The sequence below is a fragment of the Dermacentor andersoni genome, chromosome 2, assembly GCF_023375885.2.
Source record: "Dermacentor andersoni chromosome 2, qqDerAnde1_hic_scaffold, whole genome shotgun sequence".
NCBI lineage: Eukaryota > Metazoa > Arthropoda > Arachnida > Ixodida > Ixodidae > Dermacentor > Dermacentor andersoni.
The window spans coordinates 102,449,721-102,471,671 of record NC_092815.1 but is presented as its reverse complement, the minus strand read 5'-3'; the positions used below and the strand labels follow the sequence as shown (position 1 = coordinate 102,471,671).

Below are 21,951 nucleotides of genomic sequence, written 5' to 3'. Positions count from 1 at the left end.
CGCTCACCGCTGCACTGTTCCTGCTCAAATTTTGCTGAAAGATAGCATATTGGAGTCTACGTCGTTTAATGTAACACTTACCGCAGTTAATTGCCCAGTTTTTAAGAAGAAAGTGTGAATTTGCCTTCACTTATAGCGATGCGAGCTGCTGCAGCGACGGCGCTAGCATAAACTTATGTCAATGCCTGCCGGCAGCTGCAGAAAGCATCCGGTCAGGGAGGTTTGCCACGTGTTACAGGAGGGAGCAACACACGGCAAACTTCCCTGACCGGCTGCTTTCTGCAGCTGCCAGCAGGCCGCGACGCAAGTTTATGCTAGGGCCATCACTGTGCAGCAGCTCGCATCAGACAGGTTTATATATTGGGTTCACTGCTATCAGTTTCAAGCAGGAAAAAAACGAAAAGGGTACACCAAATAGGAAGCTGCAATGAACTGAAGCTAAATAAATTTACCAGAGTTTTGTTTGAATCGAAAACAGTCCATGACAACAATTATACCAGAAAGCTAGGACACCAATCAGTACGCTGCTGCAAACCTATGTGCTCTTTGACGCAAAAAGCCTACACGGGGCTCGATAAGTGATATGGTCTCAACAGACCCCAATTAGATGTTGCTGGTTGAGTAATGCCTTGAAACAACAAAACACAATGCAGTTGATAATAATAGAATGATTACAATTTGATTCCTAAAATAAAAGATTTTTATAGTTTGGTATGGATTATAATGGAGAGCAGCATTTAGACTTTTTGTCAATTAAAAATCTGCCATAAATCTTTACCTATTTATCTTGTACAGATGGCAACAGTTGGTGACCTAAATATGGCCTACATACTGGAGGTTCCACATAATTTGTGCAGGACATTAAACTGTATGCAAGTGCGGTGTAGCTGGACAGAACCAAGGTGATGTTGTTCGCTGTCGCTTTCAGCCAGTTACACAGTTTCTTGTACTTTTTGTCAATTAAAAATCTGCCATAAATCTTTACCTATTTATCTTGTACAGATGGCAACAGTTGGTGACCTAAATATGGCCTACATACTGGAGGTTCCACATAATTTGTGTAGGACATTAAACTGTATGCAAGTGCGGTGTAGCTGGACAGAACCAAGGTGATGTTGTTCGCTGTCGCTTTCAGCCAGTTACACAGTTTCTTGTACTTCACCTAATTACATAATTGGTTATTGTTAATCAATCAACTGCTCAAATATTATGTTCAGAGCAAAAGTGTCCATGAGAAAATTTTAGACCAAATCCTGAAAAATTCCCTATCCAGCTTTCTGTTGTGCAAAATAATTTTTTTCCCCAAGCCTGAAAATATGCCCACGGAATACGAAAAGTGCACACAATTAAACCACACAGTTCAGAATGCATACAAACCATTCAGGTCCCCTCACCAATACCTTTAGGAAAAATAACCTTTGAAATAACACTCCCAGTGTTTAGCTTCATTGTACGAAGAATATGCTGGGCAATGGAAATTAAGGTACACGTTTTTGGTACCTCTACATTTCTGTGTGTTCTGGATTATTTAAACACAAACATATTAGCTAGGTTATTCTAGTGGTCAGCTATAGAGACTGCTGTCGTGAGCTGTTAATTACTATGGAAGCTTTGTATCGGTACTGCATATTGCTCAATATTGTGGGTGACCTAACAATAGCACCAATGTTTGGTGGACGCTTTAACATTACGCGTAAAAGGCTTGCGCCAAAGGGGCATTATCGAAGCATCTGAACATTCTGAACAAAATTCTAGTCTCGTTCACATATGTGTTCCATTCAGTGGCGCCGCACCCTGTTATCTTCTTCCAGCTCGTTTTTCTCCTCTCTATTTTATTTCGTTAGGGCTTCGTGTACTCTAAGACGTGCACAGCCGTTGTTTATGAAGTGGCGCCAAACAGACACGGCGCTTTTCTCTCTCGCCAGGGCGGACAAACCGCGCAGCCGGGTCTCCCGAATGACGTCAGCACGGACGCGTTTTTGTCCGGCGCAGCACCTACCGCGTGGTGCCTGCTTATTTATGCTTCCACATATAGATGGACCCGTGGCTCTGGTCCGGCGCTGAGGAGAATTGCGCTCGAAGGATTTTCCAGCCGGCGCGCAAGGCGGGTCAGCACAGGCCACAGCGGGCACGCTTCGCCATCTCAGCTTACCTAGCTGTGTGTGCGTGTCGCTGCAGCGATTCGCGGAACGGCAGAGCGTAGCATGGAAGGCCGCGTACGTTCCAACAAACAGACGAAAACATGACAGCTAGAAAACACATACAAAATGTTTGTCACCGCAAAAGCCAGTTCTTTGTCCCTGTGATATCAGCGGAATTAAAAGTATTGTGGGTCGGTTTATCTTCAAATACCACGCATAATCAGCGCAAAAGTTGCATATGTTATGGGCGTTTGCATATGTGAGTATAATCAAATAAAACCGATGGTACTTTGTGTTTCCTTTTATATATATTTCATATTGAGGCATATCAGATCAAAAGGTATAAGAACTGCTGAATACTTAAATTTGGTATCTAAGCATACTTTTGTGCGAAACCCGGTGCAAAAGCTCAAGCGAGAGGCCTTGCTGGGACTACACTGATTCTAATAAACCTCAGTTGATAGTCCAGTCGTTGTGGTGTGAACCTCTCCTCTTGTCCTTTGTGTTATTGACTGGTTTTTTCGTTCAAGTATGTACCAACTGACCCAGATTTCGACCCTTCTCAAGCGAGATATTACGTCAACTCTTATCACTGTTCGTTATTGAACAGAATATTTTGTTGGTGTTTATCTAATCCAAACTTTCGTACGCAGGGATAATATAATTCATCCTGAAGAGGTTTCTTCGTTAAATGTGCACTTTCTAAACGCGAAACCGAAAGCTCGCCGCCGTTAAGTACTGCGCGGCTAAAAACGGCGGATAATCTGTGCAACTTGGCAACCAATCGCGTACCTCGCGCCATCTATGTAGCGGTACCGAAAACTGAACACGTGGCAGATTGTTTTTGTTCATCTCGTTTTCCGCTCTAGTTCCGGTTTTCTTTTGAAACATTTCTTGAAAACTACCTCTCCGCGTTTTCTAAAAAAGTACGTTAGACGCTGTGCAGTGCCTCGGGAGTTCCCTTCGAAGTTTACCGCATTCACCGCCGCCGAGTGTTTACGCAACGTCGGCGCTAAATATTTGACCGGTCGTCGGCCGTCCCGCCGCTGACTGGCAGAGCAGCCCGCGCCTGGCTTCCACTGTGGCCTGGCCTATGCTTACTTCGCTGCTGCCTGTGTACCTCTTGTGTTTTTCGTGAGGACGGTAATAATTATTCGTTGCACGAGTCCTGCGGCTGTGTGCGCGCTATCGTTTGTGTATGTGCGTGTGCCTCCAGTCTAAGTACGAGCTGCTTGGTGAGAGGCAGCGTCGGTTTCATAGGCTGTTCGGCGTGCCTCTCGAGTGATCTGCATTCTCCGAACGTGCTGCTGCAGCTGCTGCTGTGATTTCTTTTTGTGCTTTTTTTCGGGGGGGGCTGTGACACCCAGGAATCCGGGAGCTCCGACCGCCGCACACGCGAGCGCATCGTCGACGCAGGCACTTGCCTAGCTGTCGCCGCATTCCGACGAACGACCACCCGCCCGCCTTTTGATTCTGCTACCTGTGCGCGAAGCGGGACCTCTCGCACAGCCTGCAGCGCCGTCGCCCCGTTTACCTTTCCTGTGCCAAGTCACATAGTCGATCCGACCAGTCTAGGCGGCGGACGAACGACGTTTTGTCTCCGCGTCGCCTGTGTTTCTTTTCCTACCTGTGCCGTTATTCTTCGCCCCCTCCCATTCCCTGCCCCGTAATTCGGTCACGTCTGCGTTGTGTCTTCTCTCGCTGCGCTTGGCCCCGAATGCGATCGGCTCGACCGGCTAGCTCGCTCGACGCATTGGATGCATCCCGGTTTGCTGTGCAGCACGCTTAAGTGCGGCTGGAGCTTGCCGCCACGTTTTCAGTGAGTGCCTGTGCGTGTGAGTGAATGCGATGCCCTGTCACTGGTTTGACATCGCCCCTTGAGGACGAGGAAACGAGGGCGAAGAGTGCTGCCGCTTCCGGCTTCTACGCGAGCAGTCTGTGTCGTTATGGCCCGACAACATCACGAGACCAGCAACGGGCGAGCAAAAAAGTATTCTTCGACACGGTCACGATCGAAGGAAAGACAAGCAGTGGGTTCACGGTGAGTTGTCCGGTTTGCTTGAGTCACCTTATTGAGGCTCGGCTTGTGCCCAGGGTTCGGTTATTTTTGTGTTCGGTTTCACCAGGGACGAACTTCTCATATATTTGACTGCACTCCGCTCTCTTGGTGCAAACGGTCTCTTCGTTTCCATAAGGTGCAAAGAATAGGGGACACAACATTAGTTCGAGCTATGTCGCGAAACGCGCACGCCATAAGTGCGATTCCAAGCCGGTTGCGAGGGCGGAGGTGTGCCCCGTTTGCGGTGCTGCTGTGGCTTTTGGAGCGCAGCCAGTTTGGAATCGTTTTCCACTTCACGTCGTTCGCTAAGGCTAGGTTGAGGTTGCTTGAAGCTCGTGTAAGCAACGGTTCTGAGTGAATGCTGCCCTATGCAATGCGGTGTCCCAACGAGGGAAATTCTTGCCTCGGAGCGAAGGTGATACCGTCGAACATTCGCGAATGTTTAAATAGTGACCGCGTTGGTTCGAGAGCCGATTAGTTCTGCAGTGTGCTTTGCCGGCGAAATGTGCCACCGCCCATCGCAATAGGCGTGGGCACCAGTCCGCCGCCTAGAGGTTAGCACACCTTCAAGGTCGTCACGGTTCAAGGCAACAGGTGCCTGTCCGACGGCATGGTTCGAATTCGGGCGGTACATCGCCTCATCAGTGCTGAGCGCGGTGCATGGCCTTCGGCCGCAGCCACACATGCGGGTCGCGCTTGCTTCAGTCCAATACATCGAACACTTGCCGATTCTGTCGAGTTAGCGAAGGCAGTCGGACCACAAAATAAGCCTTAACTTCATTCTATGAACCAGCCTTAACCTAACCTAAAGCCCCTCCATACACGTTTCCGCCGACCAGGTGCCACCGCCGACCAAAGCGGCGGTGGCGCGTGGATGGAGGGGCTTTAACCTAACCTAACGACAACGCGCATTTTTCCACCATTAAATAATGTTGTATTATTACAACTTTGCCTTCAACAAAGGCAAAGTTGTAATAATACAACATTATTTAATGGTGGAAAAATGCAGAACTTGACGCGTCTTGAACCGACGAACATAGCGTGAGCTATGTTCACTCTATCTTGCACAACGCTACGGAACACGAATAGCAGGGAAGTTAAGACAATCATAGTTTCCTGAAACTCTTATGATTACAAGGACTTAATACAAGGAATGTGGTCTAGACTACAAAATAGTCACTGCAAATACCGAAATGTGAGTGTGACGGTGTACAACAATCACGTTGAGTTGCCGCGCAGCACACTGAGCGTCAGTCGGCAAGATTGAGGTGTACCGTGATTGTCGATTCTCTGGGGGGGGACTACGCGTAATGGCACACCATATGAGGTCGATGCGAAGATCCCCAATCAGCCGAGGCTCTCAAAGTCATCGGGGTTTTTTTTTTTCTTTTTTGTGTGTGTGTGTGTGCGCGCGCGCGCGCTTCAGACAGCCGTCATGACTCAATCGCGAATGATCCGGTGTCTTTCTTGATTCATGAATTAAAGGCGCAATTACGAACTCGCTGCTACGACGCTCGTGTACAGCAGGAATGTTGCCCGGGTAAATCTAACCTTCTTTGTCAGCAAAAAGGGGTTCTAACATCTACTTCGCAGAATAGGAACACGGCCCATGGCAGCAAGCAGCGAATTCTTGGGAGTATTTATTAGTGACAAATATCCTTCACGTGCATTTTCTTTTTAAAAGCATTGTAACACTGCCAAGGACTAGAGCAAGCGCGAGGTCATACGCACCGTGCACTTGTCTGTATCCTTTTTGCCGCTTCTCCGCCTCGCGAAACTGCCGAGCCAGCGTGCTGCCTGGAAAGGCTAACTGGCGCGCAGGTGGCGCGTAGGAGAGCGTATCTATTCTCCTTCCGCTTGTAGCGAGCCGATCGGGCTCAACAGCTATAGGCGCGTATGTGGGTGATAGACCGTGCCGGCTCGCCTGTCTGCGCGCGCTTCGTAGGGCAGACGAACGCCTTTATATAGCGAAGTGCTTGGGGCCTCCGAAATCATTCGTTATACAGGTCACTTCGTTGTAAAGATCTCGCACCGCACAGCTCGCAATAGAACCGGGACAGAATTAGTCCTCCGGTATAGAGGTCCTTTCGTTGTGGAGTTGCTCGACAGTACTGCCAGTATTGCACACGCGCTGTTTAGGGTTGTTCGATTCAGAAAAAGGTGCACGGCACCTCAAACGAAAAAGTGCAGGGGGTGCCGGGCTGCACCCACCCGCTGCAAGGTTCAAGGGTGCAGTGAACCGCGGCGGCACCTTGCATTGCACCCCGTTCAATCGAGCACGGGGGTGCAGGGTGCACTGCTGCACCTTAGGGAATCGAGGGTCTAGGTGCAGTGCACCGTGAATAGGTGCAGAAGGTGCAGAGAAACTTGGCTGAATCGAAACCTGTTGGGCTCTCGGTTGAGAGAGAGAGAGAGAGGGGAGAATAGGATAAAAGTGCCGTCCTGGGTTTACACAAGTGGAGACCGTTTTTGACTTCATTCATTTACAAATACTGCTGTATCATTACAAGACATTGCAGAGGTGGGTACAAAAATTCATAAACATGTAACATCATACATATATAGCAACATATACAAAACATGGAACTGTATGAGTGTACATGATGTGCTGTGCAACTTATACCCCTGTCAAGCGGGCAAGTTAAGTGCACTTACGTTGAGTGCACTTCGGGACCTTGAGTCACACTTTAGGCAACGCGCTTCTTAACGGGAAAACAGAGTGCACTCGCAGTAAAAAAAAAAATGGCGACAGACTAAGAGCGCGTTCTTAAAGATGTAAATTAACAAGAGAAAGCTGCTAAAAAGCGATTGTTTCAAGTAGAATTATATATAAAAACAAACTTCATCTATTTGTCTCAACAAAAAACGAAGATGTTTTTATTATAAGTGTGTTGCAAGTCAATGCTGGCCAAGACGAATGCCTAGCCAATCCAAAACAACACGGCGGTGTGCGGCAGTTGATCCTGCTCATGATCCTGCTAGAACAGAATATGAGCGAGTATATATGAGCAAGGACGGCGAGTTCGATATTTAGCTACACTGCAAAATGCCACGCACACGGCTCAAAGCACGACTAACGTGGTCAGCACGCTTTCACACCATAATAAACACGAACTGAATGAACATGGCGGCGCCGCAGTGCCGCATCATTCTGGCGCCGTTAGTTGCGTACATGATAAATTCGTTTCTTTATTGTGCTGTTTCTCTTCTCGCTAAACACAAATTATATTGTTAAAAGCTGTCCAATAACTGAAATGAACTTTTGTGTCCTTTTTCTATGCATTACATTTTGCGTCGTTGAAAGCGTTGGTGGCGAGGCTAGGCACTCCTTCAAACCGTTGGCGGCGAGGCTACGCACTCGGCCAGCAAAGTGCGTTCCGTGAACGTACTCCGACTTGAGTGCACTCATCTGAGAGTACACTCCGCTGCGACGTTAAGATTTGGGAAAGTGCACTTAAAAACCGAGTGCACTCGCCGTAAGTGCACTTAACTTGCCCGCTTGACAGGGGTATTATAATCGCTAGCACAATTTCCCGGCTTTTTTTTTCTTTTTTTACTTTATCAAACAGCTGTCGACCCCGTAACTGAAGTGTCGTGCCAGCATTCCTTGAACACGCAAAACATCACCAGTTATCGAGGTGACCGTCTAAAAATGTTCGCCAAATGGAGTTCGCTTTCTCGACGTAAGCCTTGTTTGCAACTTCTCACAAACCGTTGACGCTCGCGTCGGTTATCCTGGTCCAGTGGCGGCTTCAGCCACGCAATGACCGTGTGTCGCCGGAAGCTGGACGCACGCCGCGTAAACCATTATTTCCTCTTTCACTGCACGCTTCTCCGTATTCCGCACGGTGTAATAAGCTATGTACGCTGCGGCTGCTGCTGCTGTTGCCCGATCGTTCGTACCAACTATGGGGAATTAGCTGTCGCTTCTGTTAGAACGCTCAACGCCCTTCTCATCTTTTCTCCCCTATTTCTTTGTCGAAAGCTTTCGACAATGTGATCACAGTGAAGCTACTACTACTGCACCGACCTACACGCATCAGTCACACCACTTGACCCTGCCCCCCCCCCCCCCCCCGTACCGATGGCTTGTAAGCAAACCCTCCCTGAAGAATATTGGCGTGCTCTTTGAATTCGTCGCAATAAAAGATGGAATTTGTTGCGTGTTCTAGCAATATAGGCGTCATACCTTGATTACGGAGTCGGCGGTCACCTAGAGAGCAAAAAAAAAAAAAAAATGCGAAACAAATTTTGTTAGTTCTCCTTTAAAGGGCAAGTCCGGCGTTTATTTAACCATATTAGGATATTGTCACCTTCAAATGGCATTGACAGTCCTGACTCCGGTAGAGTGGTTTAGTTTCCTTAGCCAATAAACCATACGCAAATAACCAATAAACGTGGTGCAGAAACCGAAACGGGAAGCTGCATCGTGAGGCGGTCTACGGTGTGATGAGTCGATGACGTCTGATCCTACACCACCGGTAATGTAAACACGCAGTACACGTGGCGCTAACGGCGGAAAAACGAAGCTGACGGTGTCTTCCGTCTACGCGGGGAGCTTTTCCAACTCTTTCGAGCAAGACAGCTGCAATTTCAGCGACGATGCGAGCGCTGAAGGATGGTCGTTTGCATTTGACCCGCCGCCGCCGTGCGAGGCAGCTGTCGAAGAGAGGCAGCGGTCATCGCGTCTCCCAAAAACGGATGATTGCCGGCCGTCGTCTCGTGGAAAAAGGAGACAGCTTCTTCGTTTCTGGGTGAATTGGCGGCGTAGACTCTGACGTCAAAGACACATGGTGATCAGTAAAGAGTCATACATTCGTGAGCTGCGAGTCGGGAACAGGCAACCAATCTTTAAAATTCATTTTATGGAAAACTGAGTGACTTGTAGTCATATCGTTTGACACATATAATAAGAGTGCAAAACAGAACGTGTAGTATTCAAAGTTTCATCAAGGCCAGTGGACATCAAAAAATCGCCGGAGCTGCCCTCTAACAGGCAGGCATTTCGGGCACCTCTCTCGTTCACGCGAGAAAAATGTGAATTCTGAATCATAAAGTTCCAACGCAGACTGCGTTCCAGTCCACACGTCGAAGAATCCGTCTTGCGGGACGATGTGAATAACCCGCCAAAAGCGCAACAGGTGTTACAAAGTACGGCGAATGCGGCGGGGCTTTTGAAGGCGTCATGAAATCAGAATGCTGCAGTGAGGGTAGCAGCATATAGTTCGGAGTTGTCTGGCCTGTCCGCTAAAATGATTGTGTACGCCGGATCCCCTCCGCGTTTGGAGCGTTTACGTTTTCCGGGCGTCACTGTCACTCATTCTTACGATGCGTGCGACAGTCGCTTTTCTTATGTACTTTGCTGGCTGTCACTGTTCCCTCTTTTATTATTTTTTCTTGCTCCCTTTTTTTAACTTTTTTTTGGCAAGGATTGATCGTTGCAAAAGCCGACGCGGTCGCCTTGACCTTTACGCGCCCTGCGCGTTGATCATCGGACATGCCGGGGATTCCACGCTCGCTGCGTGTCGCAATGCGACCAAACACCATTGGCCGCCGTCCCAAAATAATACTCCGGGCGAGTCTTTTTGATTCTCAGCCACGCAGGTGCGTTTGCTTCGCAATACAGCTCGCCGCCGTCCGCGTATTCCCGGAAAGCTCGCGTGGCTTGCGTTGTGAGCGCATGGATAAGGAAGGGGTCGCAACGCGGGCGAGCTCTGCTGCAATTTCCGAGCGATACCTCAGCAGCAGCAGCTGGAGGGGCTCTCTCCGCTGCCCGCGGAGGCGGGTGCGCGCTCACTCGCACAAGCGCGTTTACCGGTTGCGTCACACACACACACACACACACACACACACAAACACACACACACGGCCGGACGACGCAGAAGGAAAACATGGAGCGCTAGCCTCTCAAGGTCTCCTCCCCCCCAGCCGCGGCGCCGTTGTGTGTGCGTGCGGGAGATAAAGCAGCATCAGCGGCAGGGCCGCTTTTGAGGGGCAATTGCGTCTGTGAGTGCCTGTCCCGCTGGGAAAATCGGCAGCAAGATGGCGATTCAAGCCTCTTGGTTCATGTTAACGTGTTCTAAAGCGCGAGGACAGGAGGGTAGAAGCGCTGATTGATTGATTTTATTTGTTACGAAAACAATGAGGTGTGGTTAGCATTACTACCAGAAGGGTATCATTAGTATATAGTAGAAGCGCTACTTGGCTGAATTTCCAGTCTTACTTTAGTGGTGTAGCCTCCTGTCCTTGTTGTTGCGCTTAAAAAAAAAAAAAAAAAGAAATGCAGTTTCGCCCAAAGGGGAAAGCACTGACAGTGATGGCAGCATTTTTTTTTAGAGATTTTAGATTAAGGGATTAAGGACATGCGCTGTGAATGAAATGTTTCGTAATTTTTTTTTTTTTTTTTTTTTTCGTGCGGCAATTCGCAACAATTCTGAGGCGTAATTCGGTCAAGAACGTAAAACCTTGTTTGAGCAACTTTGACGGTTGAATAGTACCATCCTGAATATTTACTTTGCCCTTATATATATAGCATATATAAATATAACATAAATGTACGCGAAACGTCGCGGCGACGCCTACGGCGAAAATTAGCTTATATTGTCCATATAATTGCTATCATATGATAAAAACTTCAACTTGAGCGTTGGCTGTTGCACAATTCGGAAACGCTGTCGAGAGCACGCTCGCGTGGGTGAGGGCTTTTGACAGGCAGTGGAACGTTTTATCTGTCGAGCGCATTCCGTCGTCTCGCTCACGAGGTCACTCTTTTCTAAACCGATAGGTTTTGTCACATTTCTGAATTTCGAAACAATCACTGGCTACGAAACAATAGACCTGTGCGATCGCAGGGGATGTGAAAGGAATGATGCGTCAGAGGAGCGAGGGTGAAGAAGGTGCAGGATTGACGTGCAAAGGCCAGGGTACTTTTTTCTTTCATTCTTTAATGAATGCATTGCTTGAATTCGGTGGTCATTGCCGCTTGTTATCACAGGTTAGGTTTGTTGTGGCTTCTGATCCAACTGCGATGAGTTCACCAGGGTCAGATTCGCTGTTTATGTTGCCAGGGAGTAACATAAATTTATCACCGCTTTATTACGAGCTTTCGGAAATTCCACCTTCTGTAAAGTAGCCTATGGGCAGGTAAGCTCGCGAAATCGACCTAACAGGTATATATGTCTATAGTATGCCTACGCCCGTTGGCTTGCGTAGGTGTACACTAAACTTGCGGCCCTAAATTCGCACACTCTATGCAGCTTTCGTAAGTCCTCGTGAAATATGTGCGTGTGGGTGGTCTTGTTTTTCTTTTTTCCTCTCACCTTAAATTTTTCTTTACTAGACTACCGAAACAGACAAGACACCCAGACGGCCAATCTCATCAATGGTTATGGGAGTCATATCTGACGCAAGGCAGGTAAAAAAAAGGGCACTTTGAAGAGAGCAGAACGCAATGGAAGCGCGATATAAAGTGTGTATAGGGAATAGAATAAACTAAGAGATCAAATGAGTGCACGATCGTATAGCGTGTGCTAGTTTTTGTGAATGTAAAACAACTTGTATCATTTCAATGCTAATGAGCATTTCCCTTTTTCATTAATTTTTTTTCTGTGTGTGTGTGTGTGTGGGGGGGGGGGGGGGGGGGGGGGGCTTGTGACTATCGGAAAGTGAAAGGGCCCCTCACCAGGCCACATAGCAAATTTTGGTTATACGCTGGAAGTTGTTACGTGCCATCTAAGGTGGTTTCTATTGGTTTCTATTTCCATCGTAATCGGATTCGACATAGAAATTTAGGCGTTTGAAAAGTTTTCCATACAAGCTTAAGGTGATGTATGCACATTGCTAACATTGACTGGAATCGCATTTCGTGCGTCATACGTCATTGGGGTGAGTCATTGAGGACGTGGTGCTGTTCAAGTCAACGTTATTGTTGGTTCTTCTGCCCCGCTCCCAACGTCCCATGTATGGAAAGATATGAAATAGAGTTGAATAAAGGAGTGAATGTAACTCAAGTTAAATATCTCCAGTATAGTAGGGTTTATGTGCACGTTTTCAACGAAATGCACTTTTCAGCTGCATTCGCTGCGATGACGATTCGAAATGCACATGTTCCGGATACTCTATGACGTAATTATTGAGTGAAAAAAAAAAAGTTCTGCCGTGCTGTACAAAACTCGACTTCAGCTTGAGAGGGACGCAGATTTTTGCACGCCGGTGTGGGCGCTTATTGCAGTTTATACGGCGTAAAATACCGAAGCCTAACTGCACGCAATACGACGCTATCGTACCGCTGTCACTGCTTCCAAATTTGAGAGTAACTGCGACTGTACTGTATGAACCGGAATGTCGGTGAGTTGCAAAAGTAATTAAATGCAATAATTTACACATTAGTGTTTTGTGGAACTAATATCTTTGGGATTTCGCTATTTGTTCCATCTATATAGCCCTTGCGCGCTCTTACGTATCGGTGGGTTTTGACGTAAAAAAATAAATACTGGTAACTACACCACCTTGAAGTTTCCTCACAAGTTTCCCGTGACGTCGTATGTTTTAGCAAAGTCTGGTCGATGCGAATGAAAAGAAGAATACGTTTCATTGAAGAAAAAAATTCCCCGCCGCACAACTTTTGTTTGGCATCCTTTCCGCGCCAAAGAAATGCCCCGAGCTCTTTTAGAGGCAATTTGCGAGTCCAGACTGATTGAATATGTCGCTTTTGTGCATGCTTGTTTTAGTGTCCGCACCGTTACAGAGGAGGTTGCTGCCGCTTCAACCCCCCACCCTCTCTCTCTCTCCCCACACCCCACACACCTACTATTTTTTATTCTTATTTTTCATTGTCTTTAAAATCGACCTGGCATGGCGAGGTCGGAGCCTGCGTGCGTCTAACGTATGCTGACCCTTCAACGAGGCTCGCTGAGCTGGAATTTCCTATTGTAGCGCACTGTCTCGACTGCCGGCAGCTAGGGTCTCGTTCTTGTATTTTGCACTCCTCCGGTACGTTTCTGTCGGCGCCTTCTGGCGTTGCCACGACAGCCAATTTACGTTTCCGCCGCGGGGGTTCGGAAGAAGATTCCATCTGACGCTCAGCGCCGCGCCGGTCCCAACTTCCTACATGCAGCGGACGCTCCGTTGGCGTCCGGCCTGCCCGCCGTCAGTGTGTTGCGACGGAGAGGTCGCTTACTGCGACGACGGGCATTGTGTTGGAAATGTCCGCGACGGACCTCTCGTTACGAGCGTATGGCCGAAGGATGCACGCTGACTGTTCTTCGAGTAACCGTGCAGTGTTGGCAATGCTGTCGCTTCCGATGAGTCTAGACGCATGCGCGCCACATGCTTTTCCTTTTTCTTTTTTTTTCACGTTCTCCGACCGATACCTTTCTTTGCGCCAACCTCTGTCTTCAACGCCACCCCTCTTTGCCCTTCATTCGTTCAACCCTTTGTGCACACTCCGCCAATGTAAAAGGAAACGCCCGATTTGGATTCAAAGAAGGTTTGGGTGCCGGCTAGTTGGTATTCCATGGTATCAATCGTCACTTACAGCGCATACATAGACGAGGGACAAAAAAGGACGACGAAGACAAGCGCATGTCTTCGTCGTCCTTTTTTGTCCCTCGTCTATGTATGCGCTGTAATTGACGATTGATACCTTGAGTTTAAAGCCTGTAATATTCATTGTGTATGCTTGCACTTAGAAAAAAAAGTTCCCCGAGCGGCATTCCTGAACAGGCGAACGACGTAGCAAATAGCAATGACTGTCGTTGTTTCTTTTTCAAGGGTCGGTGTTTGAAAAACAACATGAAGCGTTCCCTTTCGTATTGGGGGAGAGTTCAGATTATGTATGCACATTGCCTCCAGCTTTCTTCAGAAATTAACTCGGAAGCGATTACGTAAAATATCTACCCAAGATACAAGGTCGAGTGTGTGTGGAACTGCATGGAAGTGATTTAAGCATACTGTTGCCGTCAGCACCCGTGGAAATCGACCCTAATTTGAAACTAAACATTTGTGTCGTCGAAGACGACAAAACGCACCGGTGAAGTGCGTTTCGAATACCGGCAGACCGCAGGAATATATTGGATTCAGAATCAATGTGTCAACCTATATATACCACGCCATGTTACACCTTCACCTCTGTGTTCATGAGGCTAAGAGAATAGTTTTTTTTTTTTTTCTTTTACGACGAGGCAACACGAGAAGACGGTTTTACTTTCTCCAAGAACGTACATAAGAGGCGCTGCCTCGAGCATTCAACCGCTGTACCTAAACGAAATGGAAAGTGACTTTAGCGAGGGCCCTTAGTTATAACCGCAACACTATAGTGACGGGGTAACATCCGCCGATGTAGAACTTGTGTAATAGTGCACCTCTCCATCTGGTTTCATGGCCGTGTGCACGAGTTGGGCTAATGATTTGTGGGTTCGTGGGCTCGAATCGCGCCTACGGCAAAAAAAAAAAAAAAAAATTGTTTGTTTGTTTGTCAGACGTTGTTGCATTATTATTTTCGTCGTTTGGTCTTCTACAGTACTTGTGATTTTGTCCTATGCCTCACGAGCACGCCTGACATGGAGGGCTCCTGCCAAGGGTAGCCACTAATCTGCGCGCCCTCTCGTCACAGGGAGCGCCAACAATATGATGTGTTTTGAATATTGGTAATAATCAATCAGTAACAAGAACCAGTCTGAAAAGCGATCATGTCCCTGATCGAGTTTTCTTTAAGTCGAAAAGGATGTGGATAATAGAATGTCGAAATTCGTTATACATAAGTTGCTATTGGTGAGCTAGTTGTTTCATTCGTATCATGGTGTACTGGGACGGGGACAGGAAAGAGCGCCTTTACTGGTCGAAATAGCGCTCTTTAGTTTTCTGGAACCCGATATATTCAATAGCTTTCTGTGTATACAGGGTGTCCCACGTAACTTGAGCCAAACATTAAAAATATGCAAATGGCACGTAGCTTGAAAACCAAGGGGATGTTGTTTGCCGTCGCTTGAAGATATTATTTGTTTTTAATTCCACCTAATTAGACAATTAGTCTTACTTAATCAACTTCTTGAACATTATAATTAGATGAAAACTGTCAATGAGAAAATTGTAGGGCAACATGAAAAATTCCCGATACAGCTTTCTGTTGCTCGATACGTGCTACAGAAAATTGTTTTTTCCGGGCGTGAAAGAAGCCCGCGAATACACGCAAAGTATCTCAAGCGGCCAGTCGCGCGGCAATTTCCGTGTATTCGCGGGTTTCTTTCACGCTCGGAAAAACACTTTTGTGTAGCACGTATTGAGCAACAGAAATCTGTATCGGTAGTTTTTCATGCTACTCTGCAATTTTCTCCTTGACATTTTAGAATATTTGAGAAGTTGATTAATTAATGAAGACTAATTATCTAATTATACGGAATCAAAAAAAGTATCTCCAAGCGACTGCAAACAACTTTATCTCGGTTCTGTCCAGCTACGTGGCATTTTGCATAATTTTTAATGTTTGTCTCAAGTTACGTGAGACACCGCGCGTAATTGCCTCCATGTCGTGCACTTTCGTCAACGCTGCACGCATTTGGGCTGGCGGAGTGTTTGTGGCTGTGCGCAGTCAGCGCTGTTTAGGAGTGCGTCCAGGTCAAGTCGCCGTCGAAGGAAAGAATGGCAATGTAACAAAAGCAAGACGGCGGCCCTGGAGTCGTCCTCGCATTGTTTAGAAAGGATGCTGAGCGACCATTGTCTTGGCGCGCGCGTAGGCTTCTCTCGGCCTGCGGGGCGCTTCGACGTCGAGCGAAGGCGCGATGCGCAGCGTTCGGTCTCCGCGCAGTCAGCATAACAGTTTTGAAACAAAATTGGCCGTTCTCCCTCCGAGCCGTCTTGGTGCCCTGTAGCACGCGATTGTTTGGACTCGAGGGAGCACCTCCCTGACCCCTGTTACAATTTCGGGCCTCACAAGTGGAACGTTCCGTCTCTCAGTGTTAACCACGAAGGGTATTGGTAGAAGTCGTCAGAGAAGAAAGAGCAGCGGTCGTGGGTAGCCTTACGACGCGGTAACTGGGTGGCGTCTGGAGTCGAGCGACTGGGCAGTAACGCTGTGTACAGTTTGTTTACGTGGCGAAAGTCGGAGACTACAGTAATGAAACGCAGAGGGGACACCTTTTATATTCTCAGAATCCTTTCCTCCGCAGCATGGTGGATGTTCCGGCAAAGAGCTGTGGTTATTGGGGGGGACCGCTAAGGTATACTTATAGGCAAATATATATCTTGCAAAAGGAGAAAAGAAAGAAGCACAAAAAGCATCAAACTTCGATGGTTAACGTATGTGCTGCACGGCATTTTCTTCGTCCAGTAGGGGAAATTTAATTAAATCGTGGAGTTTTACGCGTCCAAAGCCACGATCTGATTATGAGGCACACCGTTTTGGCGGGACTCTGGATTAAAGTTGATCACCTGAGGTTGTGTAACGTGCATCCATTGCATGATTGAACGACCGTTTTTGCATTTCGCCTCCATCAAAATTCGGCCGCCGTGACTGAGAAATCACAAAATAAAAATAAAAAGTGGCCTTTAGTTTTGCAAATCTTGATAAAACGCTCTTTGGCGTAGGAAATAAGGCTGAGTGCTGACTTGGAAAACAAGACGTGATAGTCGTCTGCTTGACGCGGAGCAGTGTGGGCGAAAATCAGCTGACTAGACTAAAAGAAGCCTAGCTGGGCTGACTCATGTTGGCGCTTGTACGCGTTCCCCACTGGGCGCGACTGGCGGAAGTCCCGCTGACGCCAGCGCGTGCCGAAATCACGCGTAGGATTCCTTCCGTGCGTATTCTACGCTGCGTGAGGTTGCCGACAAGGCCACCCGCGATTCTGGGTGACTCGTTCACGCTCCGTTATGAGTCGCCGAGGAAGGCCGGTGCAGTCGCGATAGCCCTGCTCGAGAAGCAAGCGCTGTCTCGGTGCTGCTGGTCTTATTTTTTATATTTTCCTGCTTGTTTACAGAGAGATGGACGTAGACGCGTCCGAGGGGAAAAAGAAAAGGGGCGGATCGCTCGGCTCTATAGACAGAGTGTAGAGGGCACGGCGGGGAAGCCGGCTTTACTCGCATCGTGGCAAGCGAGGAGGGTGCAGAGATAGAGCGAGGGAGGGAGGGCTACGCCTTCCGGCGATAGGCACGGCGCCAAGACCCTCGACTCTCGGGAAGAGACGACACGCGTCTCACGCGCCGGCATTTGGAATTCCAGTCGACATTCCGGTGGCGAGCCGGAGCTTGGAAGGGAAGCACTTGCGGAGCCGCAGCAGCAGCCGAGATTGTTTCTCGCTTCCTTGTGTGCTGCTGGCTGCCTGGTTTCTCGTGCGCGTTTCCTTGGTTGGTGCGGGCACGTCCGTTTTTGTTCTTGCCGCGACATCGTGCTTTATTTTCCTTTTTTTTTTATGTACCGTTTCTTCACAGTGAGAGACAACACGGGAGCAAAGCGTGAACGTAAGTACGGACGACGCAGTGTTTTGTTTTGTTTTTCCCCCTCTTGAAATTCTTCGGAGCAGCGGCTGCGCTTTTAGGCTTCCCTGCGTTTTAGGCCGCCCTGCGACTAGGCAGCTCCTATTTGATCAAGGCAGAAAGCTGGGCTAGTTGTTGTGTCATCATTAATCAAAAGACTAGCGCAAATAACAGGGACACAGACAGAGAAGACGACAGGACAGGACGACAGGATTTGATACCTGACTTTTTATAAACGCTGCGCTGACGCCGAGGTTGTCTTTACCGGTCGTCGGGCTGAAATTCTGCGTGTCCGTCAGACATCCCTAAAATCGGTCTCGATCTTATCGTAGCCTTCCTCGAGCTTTCTTTGCGCGTTACTATCGTTACTGTCACCGGGCAATGCTACTTGCGCTGTTTCGTTGTGGTAAGAATGTAGTACGAGTTCACATTGTGTGGGGTGCGTCCCAGGCCGGTTGTGGCTGAGTCGGGCTCAGTGGAGCATAGCAAACGGGTTCGCTTAAGTCGGCAACCACACCGAGCGTACTTTTACGTGGTCTCGCTCGCTTTCTTACTCGAGTATTCTTGAGGGCGCATACAATCGCGTGCCACAGGGTTAAAAATAGGCCAGATAAGTTTAATTGCAGGGATAACGGCTCTCGTCGCCTGAGGCTTCATGCATGCGCAAGGTTTCTACGCGAATCGAACTATAGCATCACGTTACTATAGCTTTCCTATTAAATGCACGCCTCCTGAAGTTGACAGCGTGCCACTTCAAGTTACCAGAAGGTGTGAAGTATGTTTTATTCTTTTTCCCCTCTCTCTCGCTCCCAGCTTGATCCCATCGACCGCGAAACCGTTTAAAGCGCTGCTAGATCAGTTAGCCAAACCTGTACTGCAGCCCGCATGTGGAAAAAGGCTTCTATTTTTGATGTCATTGTAATTATAACTTTTGTAGTCAAGCAGCCTCCCTTTTCGGGCAACTGGAGATAGCGAGTGCACGAACCGAAAACCAGCTGCTCTCGACCCAACTTATCGTTCAACATCAACTTAGTTAGCCTCGATAGCGTCTCGCCTATAGCTGTCCGGCCTGTTTTTTGAAGCCGCCGATAACGAGACCGATCCCGCAGGACCGCTCTCTCGCTTCTGTCCAGGCGCGTCGCGGTTCGTTCTTTCCACGTTCACGTAGCCTGTTCGTGGTGTCGGTCTTCTTGCTTCTAGCTGCATACACGTCCTATTATTTTTATTTTCCCCCTCCGTTCCAGTGGTGCTATTCTGCATGCGCGCGACCTCGTTCTCGCGGCCTCGCGTTTGTCTCTCTTGCTTCGTCTTTCGCGCTGTCCTGCTGATGCCGTGTTTATATTCCTGCCGCCCAGGTCTCTGCCGCCTGTGAGGCCGCGCGTGTCACTTGGTCTGTCTCTCTCCTTCGCGTTGTGGTAACCCCTGTGTGTGCCTCTTAAAAATAGTCTCGTTTCCCACGCTAAACTCCTCCACCACCGCCACCCTTGCGTTTCCGCGCGGAAGGACCCCCGAAAAATCGTTGTTTTCTCTCGCGCTGTCATTCATTCCTCCGTGGCGACCGACGGACGAGGTCTCATCCGTGACACGGCTGGTGGTACTCCGCCCGTCGTCGGCGTCGGAGTGTCGCGTGGGCTTCACGCCCGACGTACGGGGACGCGACGCGGCTTCATGCATGGCCTGCTCGCGCGCGCGCGGTCGCCCCGGTGCCTGCTTATTTATTCAGCAAACAGTTTTCTTGTTTCCGTTCGCCTGCACCTCTCCCTCTTATCGGCATCGCTGGAACCTTCTTTTTTTTTTTTTTCTCCCAAGTGTGTTCCTCCTCCCCTCTACCGCGCCCCTCAACCTTCCCCTCGCGTGATGTTTCGGGTGGGGCGCTTCTTGGAGGTCCCTCCTTTGGCGCTCGAAGGTGAAAGTGCTAGGGTTGAAACAGCCGTGTGGCACTGTAGTTATGTAGAACGTTTTCAGGGGCTAGTTATTGCGCGAATTGAAGAAAGGGGTCGCCACATGCGCATGAATGGCCCTCGAAAACGAACGTGTTAGTTGTGAGGCTGAAGTGCATTTATTTGTTTTTGTTTGTTTATTTGTCCGTACTTGGAGCCCTTTCCGGGCAGTTACAGGTCGGGGAATACAAATTACGAACAATACCGTGACTTGCGCACAAATAATTATTTGTAAATGCAAACAGTTTGCTAAGAAAGTACAAGACGGGTTTACATTCAAAAGTCAACAAAGCTAGTTTCTTTCTGAAGAATCAGTAGTTGCGAACACCTGTGAATAAAGCATATTCCAAGCGAATTTCTTACCAAGGAAGAATGTTTAAAGACATTGACTCTGGACGAATAAGGCATTGAAGCATACTTTTCATTTATCCGGGGGGGGGGGGAGGGGGGGGTTGCAAGCACAGTTTGGGATCCCCCATTTACGGTTCTCGTGCGCAATTGAAACGGAAATTTTACGCTAGCAGCCATCCCACGCGCAGTGAATGTCGTAGCAAGGTCAACACAGTAGTTACGTAGAACGTCTTAGGGTTTGTAATCATATCATAGAAAATGGCGCAAAAGGAAGAAAAGGGCCACACAAGAAGAGGCAGGTCTCTCCTTGCGTGTATTCTTTTTTTTTTTATTCGCGTGGTAATTTACTATGGTAACAGTAGTTACGTTCGTGCTGTTGTGAACCGAAGAAAAGCAGTTACTGTGTCACCTTCGGAGTCGCCTCGTGTCCCGCTTCTGCGCGGACGGCGCTTTGAAGCGCGTGACCATGAGTAAGTGGGGGAATAAACTTTTATTGGGTCCAGAAAAACGCGATAAAACGCGCACCCGGCTAATCCCACGACGGGACTGACAGATCTAGTCTGCCGGCCCGATCGCGGGCGCGCTGGACGGCCAGGATTTGGTCCTCAAAGACAGGACTTCGCAGGAGCGCGTCCCACTCTTCCTTGGTGAACTTCGGGCCCAGCGACCCGCACTCCCAGAGCATATGAGGCAACGTAGCTACCTCACCACAGGCGACGCAAGAACAAGTCGGATAAATCTCGGGATATATGCTGTTAAGGGACGCCGGATTTGGGTAGGAGTTCGTTTGCAAGAGTCTGAGCGGACCGCCTGCTTAGCTTGGAGTGAGGCGGCGGGAAAAACCCTTCTCTCTAAAAAAATTTAGTAACTTCATTATGCGTGGTAGGAGCGTCTCTGTGTCCGGGAAGAGAGTCGCCGCGGGACCATGCATGGCGTGACCTTATTACCCCTATGTGCTTCGTACTTGTAGCGGATGCTGCAGCTATGTTTTGTCTTCCCAAAAAGGTTCACCGTTGTGAAGGCTGGAGCGCCTTCACTTATAGCTCATTCAGGCGCCGAAACTTGTTAAAAGATTCTCGTGTGCTCTTCACGATTCGGCGGCTAATTAGTGATCGTTTTTATTTCCTTCTTCCTTTTTCTTTCTTTTTTTTTCTGCTAGAAGTTCTCTTCACTATTGTCCGATGATTTAGCTTTTCATTCTTCCTACTGCCTGGATAAATTATGTGTGGCTGTTTTACTTTAGCCTTATAACGTGTCATTTAATTTTACTTCATTCATTCCTTCCACCTCTGTCAAGTTTCTATATCCTCCTTGCTGAAGAGCAGGCAAGCGTACAATGTGGCACTTCACTTTCTTTATTTTTTTCTTTTTTTGTATGTTTCGACGTGATCTCCAAACAAAATATCTTTTAAAACTTATCTCCTATAATACGCTTCTCGCAGAAATTTAGTGCTAAAGCAATCAACCGCTCTAGAAACCAGACGATCGATCGTCACCGTTGCTTGGGTGGCGCGCGGAGCTTTTCTCAATCGCTCGTCGCATTTTTTTTTTCTTTTTTTTTTTTTCACGCGACGGCTTTTCAGGCCGGTATGATTGAAACGCCGTTGCTTCCACGAAATTGAGGGGTAAAAAAGTGGGCGGCGTCTCAACGGGCCACCGTTCAGAGTATGAGGGCCACTGCACATGGTTTTCGAACCGCGTATCGAAGAATCCTCGCGCGCTGCTTTACTTTGCCCTCGCTCTTATCGTTGATGTGTACGTGCCCTTAAGGGTTCGCCCCTGGTTCGCAATCGCCGTGGAAGGTTTTCCCTTGACTAGCCGGCGTCCAGGGAAAAGTGTGAAGCGGTTTAGGTTATCGTCGACACCGTCGCTACGAAACCGTAATCTTGAAACTTACCTCCGACAAGATTTCCTGAGCGCATGTATATGGATGATAATAATAATAAAAAGAGTATCCAGTAAAAAGAAAGAAAAATACGTGTTAAAGGAGTGG

General features: G+C 48.3%; 1 protein-coding gene across 9 annotated transcripts in view; it reads left to right on the top strand.

The window, feature by feature from the left end:
• Positions 1–21,951, top strand: part of dlg1 (MAGUK family member discs large 1) — a 735,259-nt gene that overhangs the window by 622,087 nt on the left and 91,221 nt on the right. The gene's annotated exons all lie outside the window — the stretch shown is intronic.